Raw genomic sequence first — 13,336 nt, 5'->3', positions numbered from 1 at the left:
AAGAATCCCGGTTCTTGCTGAAGAGAGTACCAGAATATGATGTAAACAGTACAGATCCATGGGTCCTCCTGCCAAATGTCAACAATGCAGGCTAGTGGACGAGGTAATGATGCGGGAAGTATTTTGGGGTGCAGACTGCAGTCCTCTGATACCCGTAGAGCAACATGCCATAAGTTATGTAGAAATTGTTTCCGACAAGCGCATTCCTTCACAGATACAGTACCCACATCTGAGAATTGGTTCTTCCAATAGGATAACGCTCCATGTCACAATGTGAGAATTGTACACAACTGGGTCTAAGGAAAAATGAGAATGAATTCAGCTTATATGGTCTCCTAACAGATCTAGATCTCAAATCCAACTGAGCACCTATGGGATAAGGCAGGATGAACTTTCGGAGTGGAGATCCGCAACCATCAAATTTGTAAAAATTATGGAAAGGCTTAATTCAACATAGACTAGCGTCCCTGTGGAACGCTGTAGACACTCCGTTGAGTCCATGCCAAGAAGAATCCAGGCTGTTTGGAGGATGGTGTTGTTGTTTTTGATATAGGATTTGAGGTTCATCAGCGACTTAGGCCATATGGCGCCGTATATAATGTCTGTGAATTTTGAGTGTTCTGTGGTCGACTTGCTTGTTTACTCGACGAAAAAACAAGTTTCGGGGAGAAAAAACCACGTTATCTTCGCCTGAGACAGACCAACTCAGCCAGTTGTAAAAAAGCCCACAAAATTTCCTGATGTCATTATGGGATTGGAACCCGGGCCTATTCCACCAGCTGTGGGAAGACGGTGATAATATCCACTCTGCTACCGACGCAGGAGTGTCCTGAGAGATTTGGGATAGGGAAATTACTCGCTATAGGCAGATATATCTAATAAACTGGCCACTCAGTGTATAATGTGAAGGTCGGTTGCATGCATACTGATTTTTTTTTTTTTTTTTTTTTAAATCAGAAAGGAGAAGTCGAGTCTAACCAAAGCTTATTAAGCATATACACTTAACAGGCATCATCATTAAAATAAAACTGCTTCCAAGCTATGAAATCAATGAATTCTGGACTACACCGATTCATCCATGTAATTCGGGGTCCACTTATTCCACATGCCTTGCATAAATAAACATCGGAATTGTACATTCACACGTTCCATCCAAGCTGCTGCAGTCCCATTGAATTGTCGAAACCATTGACAATATCAATCTTTTTGGAATACCCGAGTTCTTGAATGAGAAGATGAAACTTCAAACGGTATATCTCGTACACCTGATGGTCAACCGAATTTGTTGGGCAAGTCTCGGCTGTAATTTTCTTGTCGATTGAAACAAACGTTGGTGGATATAATACATTTCATTAATAAGCACTGGTGATCAACCCTCTAAAGAAAACAACCGATGAGACAACATGTTGTCAATTTAAAGGAATCGAAAATTTTGACAGAGCAGTGAAGCCTAAAAAAATTCCTCGCGTCATACATTTTTTATCATTCTGTCTAATAAAATCCGTTATACGCATACTTGATACCACCTCTATAGTGGCAAGTGTTGTATTATTAAAACTCTTGACAGTAAATTTTAAGTTTTATAGTTCTGTTTCTTTCGATGCCTCAAAAAAAAAAAAAAAAAAAAATTCGTATTGCATCACACACAAGAAGCCAAATACAGCCTGTGTACTATTATTGCCTAACAATCTGGCGATTCAGTGATATTTGAGAGCTGGAAAGAGTAGCTGGAAATTGTTCTTGAGGTAAAGGGTGCTTTCTTTTAAATAAAAGATGGGAGTTAGCTGGTGGGCATTACGCTGATCACATGTCTCGCTTGCCGCATCAACCAAAGTACAGTGGGAAGTTCCCTACACAAGAACACAAGTGCACTCACTCCGGATTGGTCTGGGAGGGCTGTGGCTTTCTAATGGCAGCGTTGTGGTTGCCTCCGAGAATCTTCCCGCTTTCTACCTATCCTTGTAGGAGACACTCGTACTTTCCCTGATTGTTACTTGCGCCGATCTGAAAGGGGTGACGCCAGCCCTTAGGGAACTGCCTTGGTCTCGGAGAGCATTTAGAGTGGCCGTGCGTGTATGTGTGCGCGCGCGAGCCCATATTGGCAGAATAACGTGTAAACACCCCCATTACCATTAACGTTCAACCTAGGGTTCGACTATAAACAGACGCCGCTAAAGCTACGCTATTGTCTCCTCACTTTATGGGCATATTTGTGTCCGTGCAAAAATATTTGTGTGGACTGAAAACGCGCGGAGCTTGACACTATATCTTTTCCTGGTGACAACCAAATCACAACCTTTTATTGCTTTATGGTCAACCAATTAGACACATTTTCTCGCTGCCTTTTACACCCTCGTAAAATGCTATCGATGTTTTCTACAACCTCTCACCGACTACACACTCCTTTACACTTCACGTTTCTTGTACAGATGCCTGGTTTTATAAAATTCATAATTTTTCAGTGAATTTATGAGAAAAAGGTCGTTTTAAGACAAAATAAAACAGTATATTATTGAATTATTGGACCATTCATGGTATCAGGTGAGAAATTATACATCCTTTAGAGTTTTTTTGTACTAAACACAATCTTTGTTTTTAAAATGTCCAATTTTCTGTTTAATAATTAGTGAAATAAGTAATTCGACTCGGATTTTATTCCAATTTTAATCTATTAACATTAGAATATGATGATGATCTGGACCCATAAAAAATTTAATTTGATATCTAAAGTAATTTATACTTTCAACTTGAGGACAATTTCTCTTGCTTGCATTAATAATGGCTTGGAACGATTAATGTGCCTTTTGGGGAAATTTTTCAAAGCCAAATGAACAAAAATTCCAAAGATTAAAGAGTTCACTAATCAGATTTAAGGCCTTTGTTATGGTCGTGTTTGGTTCTGAATATCCAAAACGAAATGTTTTTATCCGTTATACCGAAATATGAAATTATTAGTTCAAATGGAAGTTTTTGAAACAGAAAAATAATTAAATTAGAAATTAAAAATCGAAAGTGTATGCATATATTTTCAGCCTTGAGTTGTATAAACTTGTTTACATAAAACTAAGAATAGCTATAATAGGATTAAAAAAAGATGAAAAATTTTAACACAAAGCAGAAAAAGAACATTTTTACTGTCTTTTATTGTTTCTTTCGTTCGTTTGTTTTCAGTGAGAATAAAGAGGCTTTTCACATTCTGAAAAACTTAGATGTCATTTCTACAAAAGATATTCGAATACTTTAATTTCTTCTTTACGAGGGTAAGAAAAATGCAGTTAAAAAAGAGAAAAATTCCTCCCCCTGTGGCAAACTCCTGCTAATGATGATAAATCCTGCATAAGAAACCTGTTGATGCCCTTGTGTAACTTTATTCGTCCAAGAAATGATCATGACGGTAAGAAAATCAAAAGAAAAAAAGCCATCTTGTCGTTTCAGATAAACCTACAGAGTTGTCAATATTTTTAGACTGAATTCGAAAAAACTCTTTCCACTAATTTTCTTTTTCTCCTACACGCTAAATTAGGTAGTTTTTATTATTATTAAGTGAACTCTTAATCCTGGCGTGAGTCAAAGTTAGATGATGCTTGAATAACGAACATTAATTTTTTCTAATAAACATTAAAGAAAGCCACTTTAATTTAATGATGGTTAATGAAAACTTTATATATAATGTCTTTAACTTTAAGAAAACTGGAAACGCTTTTCTGAAAAATGAACGGAATTAATCTTTAATTTTTTTTTTAAATACGAATTTCATGTTTTATGTTCTGTGATGGTTATTAACATCACATATTAACAATTATTCATTATTAAAGAAATTATGGCTATTTTTAATACCATTTCAAATTCGCTCAGTTGTAAGAAAAAAAACGGTCAACTACTGCAGAGGCAAACCTAAATAGCTATCTCGTTTATTCAGCTACGCAAAATTTCATCAAGCTTTACTTCCAATTTCGCATGCTAATGCTACCAACCACATTAGAAATTATTTTTATTGTTCAATATTAGAAAAAATACCATTTTGGCTCTTACTGTTCAAACGACCGTTGTTACGAGTTTCTGTAATTGAAAAATAGACTTCCGGTTCTATTTTCTTTCTTGTTTATGACTATTGAATATCATTAAATCATACGAATTAGCAGAGTGGATGGGGAAAGAGAAATTCTATTTTTAGCGATACTGTAATAATTCTCTTATTTTGACTTCGAGGAGGTGAATTAAAGTGATTTTGGGAAAGAATAGACAGAAAACGATATAGAAATTAATATAAAGCGCATTAATGGCTTAATCTCAAGGTTCCTGTTCATTAAATTGAGTTCTGATAGGAATTCGGGCTTTGTTTACAGTATTTGGATTCCTTTTATATTTGAAGAGGACTAGAATTCTTTGAGCCTATTAGGTTACGATCAGGTTTTAAGCAAATGAAGCTACAATTTTTAAAATTTATGCGCAGATAATACAGATCGTTTTATGATTGTACATCACATTTCCTACTATCCCTTTTATATAAACATTTATGCCAAGCTGTCCACATGGTGACAAATATCAACAAATGAACACAAATTCAATCGAATGTTTGGAGTTGTTTCAAGATCCTTTATAACTCTTTATGGGCTCACGATTTTAACTTATAGAACAAATGGCATTAGTACGACTCGTCTTATGAAAATTTTCACTCAACTGGCGTTAGGAAAAATCGTTAAATGTGATACATTCTTGAAATGTTAAGAATACATATAAAACCAATATTTTAATTCCCTTATTGGTCGAAATAAGACCAATTTGAAAGATTATCGTGTAAAGAAGTGAGCACCCCGTTAATGATAACATTAGGGATGCAGATAATACTTAATGATTTAACGTTAAATAGAAGAAAATTTACGATGAATTCTAATCTTACTGATGAGAAAAATTAATACTCTGAAAGAAGAGAAAAAGTCGACTTCTTATAACCATGCCAACGGATCGCTGTTGTGGGGATAAGATTACAGAGCTCTTCGTGGGCTTTTCACTATTGCTGATTTTTATTAAGCAGAAAGAGAACCATGAATAATTTCTTAAGATGTAAAATACTTGTATATGACATTCACCTTCCAGGAGTCCTCTCGTGTTATTCCTGAATGGATGATTTTTTCTTTACTCTTTCACCTTCAGAGAACTTATAATGAAACTCATTACGGGAATTTCTCCAGATACACGTGTATTGGTGGGTGGGTGAAGGAGGGGTTTAAAAATTCGTGTTGCCATTGTTTCTAAAAGTAATGAGGAGGGTTGGGAAAGCAAATCAGTGAGTGAATCCTGTGCCACTTTGGGTTAACGCCAACTATACGCAGACAATCGTTATTCTTCGCACCCTCCTTATGACAACAAAATTAATCTTCCATTCGAAAATGACAAAGTTTATCCTTCTCCTAATTGCTGGCAAACGTGTGGAAACATGAGTCCATCCTGGTCTGTCTTACTGTTGTTGACGGGGATTTCGAGGCTAGCCTTGCAGCGTAAGCTTACCCTGCTAAGTAGAACCTCGGGACTTGGAGCTATTGATTACTAATGCCGCTTTTATTAATATCCATGTTCACGCTTGAGGAGGCACGAAGGAAGAATGCAAACGAGGCTGACGCTTAGAACTATGCCCGAGAAACATGGCATAAAGTTTTTAGAGTTTTAATGAAATCGCTGCTTTGAGCTACGTTATTAAAAGGTGCTAATATCCCTACGTTTTTTATTTTTTACAGGAGCGTTTTTTTTTCATGATTGGTAACGGTGGATGGCATAAGAGGCAATGGTAAATTCTAGGAAGTGGCATATTCCATCGTAGCAAACCACTGATGTTATGAGAGGACGAGGAATTATGCATTATTATGCCTAATTAGCTGTGGCTCTGTATGGAAGGGCTAATTAAGCAGCGAGTGTTGGACATTTTTCAAAAACTTATAAAGTTCAACCAGCTTTCTGGGTGGTTTGATAAATACTCTCATCACGCTTCTACACCTCTTCCACGAGTCGACCCAAGTTAAAATTATTAGGACGTAACCAAGCATTGTTGAATGGAACTCAGCTGTTGAAAGCCTACATTAGTTCTATGTGCACACAATGCAATGACATGTTTCTTTGGATTTTATTATTATTTTTTTATCATAAGCTCAGCCTTAACGAGTTATGTACCTCAAGTACGTGCAATTGATTTTTGTTGTTTCAGGGGAAACGTTCCTTAAAATTAATAAAGAAAACCCTTTAGGGTATTTAAATCATTAAGGAGTATTGGTCATATTTTCTGTAACTTTAAAATTTAATGGTCAATCTCATAAAAAGCAAACGGAAAATTAAGTTTAAAAACAACTTGTTTTTGTTAAATAAAACTGATTCAATTATTATCACTTAATTATACCTCCTCAATGGAAACTGAGTTACCAAATACATCGACATCAGCTCAATAGGAGATCAATAATCGTAGAACGCAAACACCCTGCCCAGACCAACTCACAATCGCAAACTTTAAAGTTAAAATTCTAAAATTTGTTCTTTTTCCATCAATTTAAAATTCGTTTCAACTCGTGGCTATGACTTGTGAGTTAACGAAATGATGTTACATTTTCTCCATTAGCGCAAGTATTTGGAAACTACAATTAGTGTTTTCGATTAATCGTATCTGGTCTAGGAATTCAAAAACCACCAGCTTAAACTCTGAACATCAAAATTCCTACCTTTTCTTTCCTAAAATAATGGTAACAGTAAACAAAAATGGAGAGAGAAATATGGAATATTTCACTTGAGCTTTTGTAATAATGAAAAATTAAAATCCAGCCTTTTGTGGCTGTTTGATTTTGTCTTCGAACTAGACTCCCATAGTTTTTCCATACTTATTTATAATTTAATGCGTTTTGGTTTAAATGAGTAATGGCAAACCGACTAATGAGGCTTCTATGTAAATTACCTCTGAGATGGCATGGTGTTTAAGTTAACATAAGTCATTAAAAATACAAACTTAGAGCTACAAGCTCTTCCATCTCGCTATCTGCAGCGTTTTAATGTCTATAAGTTTTTTTTTTTAGAAACTAAAACGTAATTTTAAACTGAGTACATAATAAATGGTTTCTGTTTATTCCTAATTGTCTGGTACTCATTTCTATATAAAATAGTAACTTTCCCTGTCTATGACATTTACAGGTATAGCTAGGAAATATATGAATTTTTAAGAAAGGATTAAGCCAACCAGAATTTAAAAAAGACCAACAGTTACATAAAGGATGAAAAGTTAGACAAATAATAGCATTAGGTTGTTCTTAACACAATTAACTGAGACAACCAACCAATCATACTCGTTTTCCTTAGGTGAGGCTTCTAAGAATACACTCTTCATTCCTTAAACACACGATATCTGGTTTCAGGGGCCACACACACAAGGAGAAATAAAGGGAATTTCACACACGACACTCTGAAATCGTCTTCGGTCTATATTTAGTTGACGCAATAATGAGGATATCGTGACTGACTCAATGTAGCTGTCGATTTGTCTCTCTCTCTCTGGAAAGCACGAAGCCCGTAATTATTTTTACATTCGTATATCTTTTAGCATGACCCATAATTTATACATTGGCTGTCTCGAGGTTGGAATTATGGTATTGGATTCTTATTTATTTCTTTACTTGGAAATATTTTCGGATATCAGTTGCAAGGGTATCGCACAATTGTCTTGAAATACGTAATGCGTATGTATTCAATATCTAAACTTTAAAATATCCCAGATAGTAGATTTATATTATGCAACAGTGCCCCCCACTTCACCTTCAGGGGATCAAGTTTGCTGCACGCGAACGATACCGACTAGGAATGAATCAGAAGAAAGGAAATGGATGACCTTGAAGAAACGTAAAAAAAAATAATATTTTACTGAAACCCTTTGGCTACGACCATCAGGGGGTCACTAATATGAGAATTACATTTTGGTTTCGTTAATAACGTAGCCGAGTAGTCAAATGCCAGAATAAAGTAGCACACGTGATTCCAGTTAACCGTGATTCGAGTTCACATGACTACTAAGTACGGTGATGTTATAGTATCTCTATCTTGTAAACTCATCTGATCTTATGTGAATGTGCCTAAGTTTATTTTCATTGTAAAATTGTCTATTCTATAACTTAATTAATCGAAAAATCCTGCGGTCATTAATTCAAAATTCTTTGGAAAATCAGCTCTTCGTGGACCTAAATCAGAAATAAATATACTGAAGACACCCTTGCAATGTTTCTTTTGATATCTTCAACATACACTTATCTCCATTTTAGACGGGTGGGGATCTAATTTTTCAAAGATTATCGGTTACTTTATGAAAAGTGGCCATTTTGTTTTTTAAGTGCTGTCCCTTCTTGCAGTTTATACAATTTTTGAAGCAGATTTCTAGAAATAAGCCTGATTTTGACATCAAACAGAACTATAAGAACAGAAGCATCGAAGCTTTCAACTTAGCCCTCCAAAAAAATTCATAATCTTATTATAAATAGGTCCATAAGGGAAATATGTTCACTCGAAGTTTTATGATCGCTAGTGTACTTTTCTTTCGCAAGCAACAACAGAATGGTTGTCATCTCTATAAATTCATATATGATGATAGTAGTATAAAGTTATTTGTTGTCCAAATGTCTCATCTCTGGGGGAAAAAATAATAGAACAGTCCTGTGGTAAGAGTCATTCGTTGACATCGCTTTTGCACTAAGACCACGTTAGCCTTCGCTGCTTGCGTCTATCCGTTATCACCATTCATGGCATGTGTTTTACCATATTGCTCCCAAATCACAAAAGTAATCTCTAAAACCTATCGACACACACTTGTGCCGATTTTCACTCCACTGTAGTAGAGGGAAGGTAACTCATCAAAAGAACAGCTCTCCTAAGGAGGGGAAAAAAAGGGGAGAAAGAAGTTTGCCCATTGGGAAATTGTTGCAACTGCATCTTCTTGTATTCGTGTAGCGCGTAATTCCATAGCAAGTAGCTGCTGGAATGCTGGAGTAAGGAAAGTTCTGCTTCATCTGGTTAAACGTTCAAAAAACCTACGTGCAAACTTCGAATATTCTAACCTTGATGGCATTTACCTGCCTTTCTAAGAAAGGCAGGTTAGAACACCCCTAAAAAAAAAAAAAAAATTTAGTAATAGTAACTTCCATTGTCTGTTAATAACTTCAAATTGCTAGTCGAGCTTTAAAGCGATGTCGGAGATTCGCCACTGTGCCGCTAGCAGAACGCTGATGGAAGACAGCTTTCCAAAGGTAATATGTAGCTCTGTCGCTGCGTTCTTCAAAAAGTGCGAAGGAAATATTGGACTTATGTCAATAGTAATCAGTCCTAGACACAGGGTTTGGAACGGCAGAACAAAAAAAAAATATTCTTGTGATAGCTGTCGTAGCAGTAGCTAAGGGCAACGCACGTGCATGACGTGTGCTCTTGGCACGGCCTAATACAACTGTATGGGTCATTAACTAGAGAGTCAGGCATGTCGTAGCATTCCTCGTCAAAAGGAGCTGGTGCCGCCATTTATTTACGTTCAGGTGTGACACCAGGCGATGCGAGTACTTAGGAGAAATATGAATTTATCTTCGCATTTGCGACAGGGCAATCGATATCAATTATGTGTAAAGAACAATTAGACAGCTTCCTCCACGTTTGATTGGAACGTGGTCGACAAAGAAGAAACTATCATTAGCGATGGTGCGTTTTTTTGTCGAGATGAAAGGATGGGTGGGTGTTTCCGTGATATCTGCACGAGACATTAAGCATACCCGTAGCAGCCAAGAAGTGGATTTCATTAAGCACAAAGGTACGACAAAAAGAAACAAAGTACAGCAGAAAAGTTTGGAATACAACACCTATCGATAACGCTGATTACACAATATATAGGCAGCGACACAATTCATTTAGCGCATAAACAAGGGTTAAACGCATTTATCAAAACACGATCAGCTGCCTTATCGATATTATCGTAGCTAATAAACTAAACAAAAAACGCAGATTAATTTTCTAAATTCGGGCCCAGAGACCTTAAGTTGGAGTAAAAAACGTTTATCATTATCGCTATTGGTTGTCTCTCGTGCTCCATTACTTTCGGTGATATTAACTATCATTAACTTCTGAGGTGACCGGTGTACAATGCAGAGAGGAGAAAAAACTGTCATATGTTGAGATGACTTTCTCTATCACCTTACATAGTGATGCAGAAGAAACTATACTTGTCTTGTGGATGCCAGTAAGAAGAAAAATCCATCGCATCCTTTGTATCAAGTATGAGAGTTCCACAAGTTATTTTGTTATCGTCTCCAGGATAATAAAACTGGCAATAAAAGAGTTGTAAAATAAAACATGAAAATGCTGTTTTTATCTGAAGAATATTTAAATTCCTCTTTTGCTTGTGAAGGAAATTGCATTATAAATCATATTTGGAAACGTTACTTTATAAAAAAAGAAAAAAGTGTCTTTGTAAATTTGAATTTAATAACTAATAAAACAAATAAAATTCACTTAACTATGATTATTCACAATTAATATAAAGAATCCGAATTTTTCTTTATAAAAATAGTCATATATAAAGAAAAAAAAATAAATAAAAGGACAATTTGTTTTATTTTGTTCGACTGGTTCAAGGTTATTTGTTATTTTGTTGGACTGGTTGAAGATTATCTGTTTTATTTTGTTGGACTAGTTCAAGTTATCTATTTTATTTTGTGGACTGGTTCAGGATTAGTTCTACGAAATAAGACAGGATATTCCTGAACCAATCCCGCAAAATAGAACCAATCCAATCTTGCAGCTTTTCTTAAGAATTAATTTTTCCGAAGTATGCTAAAATTTTCTTCCCTCTACAAATGCTTTCAGATGAAACATGAGAACTGACTTCATTTCTTAACTGATTTAATAATGTAAATGGGAGGGTACTTGTTAGGTGTTTTAAGAACCTTATTGAAGTCAGATAACTTGTAAATAGAGTTCTCGCGTTCACTAAGTACCCTACTTCCTCACTTTCTTCCCTGGACATTACATAGAAGCCACAGAAGAGAAGAGGCGGTTTTCTCATAAGTTTGTAATGCTTTTAGCAGCGCTAAGTTATCAATGATGCCGACTCCAAACACCTCGTCTAATACCTCTTTTTGTATTAGTTTCAACCACAAAGCCACTTCCTTCCTACCCAATTTTGCTTGATGCGTTTCATGTATTGTAAATATGTTAGGGACGTAGTTTAGTATGTGAAAATGTACCTTTCATTTTAACTTAATAATTCTAAAAATGGACTGGGAAACTAATGTAGATGTAGCGATGATGGTAGTAATTCCGTGTGAAAGAAATAACTCGCTTTTTAAGATCCCCTTTAATCTTCTTAAGTACTTTTTGAGAAGCTTTTCCGTGTTATAATCATCGATTCCTTTCTGTTCTCGATATAATGAATCACTGTGGTAACTGTACGCTTTCTGGCAAGGCGCAACCACCAGAAAAAAAAAAAAAAAAGGAATTCTACTTTGGATAACTTACAGCGTCTACAAAATTTTAAGACTGTTTTTCTTATTTTTCTATTCACAGACACCCTTTCATAATCACGGATATCACACAGCTACTATTTTAAAGGATTGCATTGGTTTGACTTTATTTATTTGCTAATTTGATTACACGAAAAAACGGTATTGTGTTCAATGGAAGGGAAGCATTTCCCAACCTACGTCCATACGAACTTTTTTTCAACCCCTATGGTCATAGAAAACGCTCCCAAAGTTTAATAAGACCACCCTGTGTATTTGAGTGCTCACAGAGACTTCCAGCATCCATTATTTTCCGATTCAATAAAATGTTCTGTAGGTCTTAAAACATTTCTACATCAATTTTCTGTCTGACAGAGGACTGGTCAGCACAAATCTATATTCGTTTTGAAAGAATACGTACAAAAAAGCGATTTTTTTTTTTTTTTTTAAATCGGATGCTCATGATATGTATATTGTGCAAATTTTGGTATTTCAATTTTTCTGCCGTTTTGTAAAATACAGATCCCTCATCCGCTGCCTTCGGAAAAACCTCAAGGATCTTGAGGATTCATTCTAAGTAAAACGTCAAAGATCCTGCACGATGTCCAGTCTTTTGTATCTTCCAAAGAGATGCAGAATTTCTTTTCTGGGCTGATGAGGCCAAATTTACCATTTTGACAGTGAAACCACGGAATCCTTTAAAATTGTGGAAATAATCTGTTGTTCCAAAAAAGTCATAAGTGAAATCATCCGCTGGAAAGGTGTCCAAAGACTTCCTTTTTGAGATTAGTGTAGTGCGTATAAAATATGGATTCACTTAATATATTTGAATATCCTTAAGTATATCCAACCACGAAAATAATTAAATATCCAAGAAATGCGATTTTGTAACTTCATACCAAATAATGTTTATACCTTTACTGATGGGTTTAAAAACAGAAGCTTTAATATATTTAAAAATATCGTAAAATACACCATTTCATTCTGTAAAATTTGTGGTATAAAATTGCTTGAAATACATGCAAAACAAATAAATAAAATGCTGTGTTAGGAATTTTAAATTCCGCATTATTGAATTGCGAAATTGTTTACACGATATTTCAGTAGCTTCAAGACGGGGGAGGGGGTGGGGTTGCTCTTAACCGCTTTCATAATCATTATGAATTGCCATTCGCCGATAATTGTTTTAATTCCTTTTCAATCTCGATAACCAAGTAAAATCGAACAGAATTAATATTGTTATTAATGAGCTTGGGCCCGTGCACTATCTTTCTCGATTATTTATTGCCGACATTTCAAAAATCACATTTGCTTTCCATAATTATTAATTAGGCCGTTAAATTAGGCAGACATCTTGAGTTGGGATACTAATGATGATCGGGCGTGAGTTTCTACTGTAATGTCGACTCTTATACATTTAGAAATTAACTAATTAATTCATTATTAATTCCACAGTGATTACGCACATATTTCCACTCTTCTGGCAGACAGATCAACGTGCAGTTAAATGGCTGGCAGGATGCTAACTTTTGATACAATTATCTACTTAGACTTTCAGTCGGCACTTAACAGACTAGTAGTCGGCAATTGCTTGTAAAAGTATCACTTGCACTCATCCCTCTTACCTCTGCCGATACCAATTAAAATGAAACCACACCTTCTGTTCTTCATTCTCTTCTCATATAAAAGTTATTTTGCAATTAAATGACTTTTCGGAAGAGAGAAACATCATTTCAAGAATAATTAACACGTGTTCGATTTTTATATTAAAAATCGTTACAATTACCGGACTTTTTTCCAAAAAAATAAAAATTAAATAGTAATAAAAATTATAAAGA

Source organism: Mastigoproctus giganteus, chromosome 1 (assembly GCF_048544385.1).
Source record: "Mastigoproctus giganteus isolate SK-2022 chromosome 1, ASM4854438v1, whole genome shotgun sequence".
Taxonomy (NCBI): Eukaryota; Metazoa; Arthropoda; class Arachnida; order Uropygi; family Thelyphonidae; genus Mastigoproctus; species Mastigoproctus giganteus.
Note: the sequence above shows the minus strand (reverse complement) of the source record.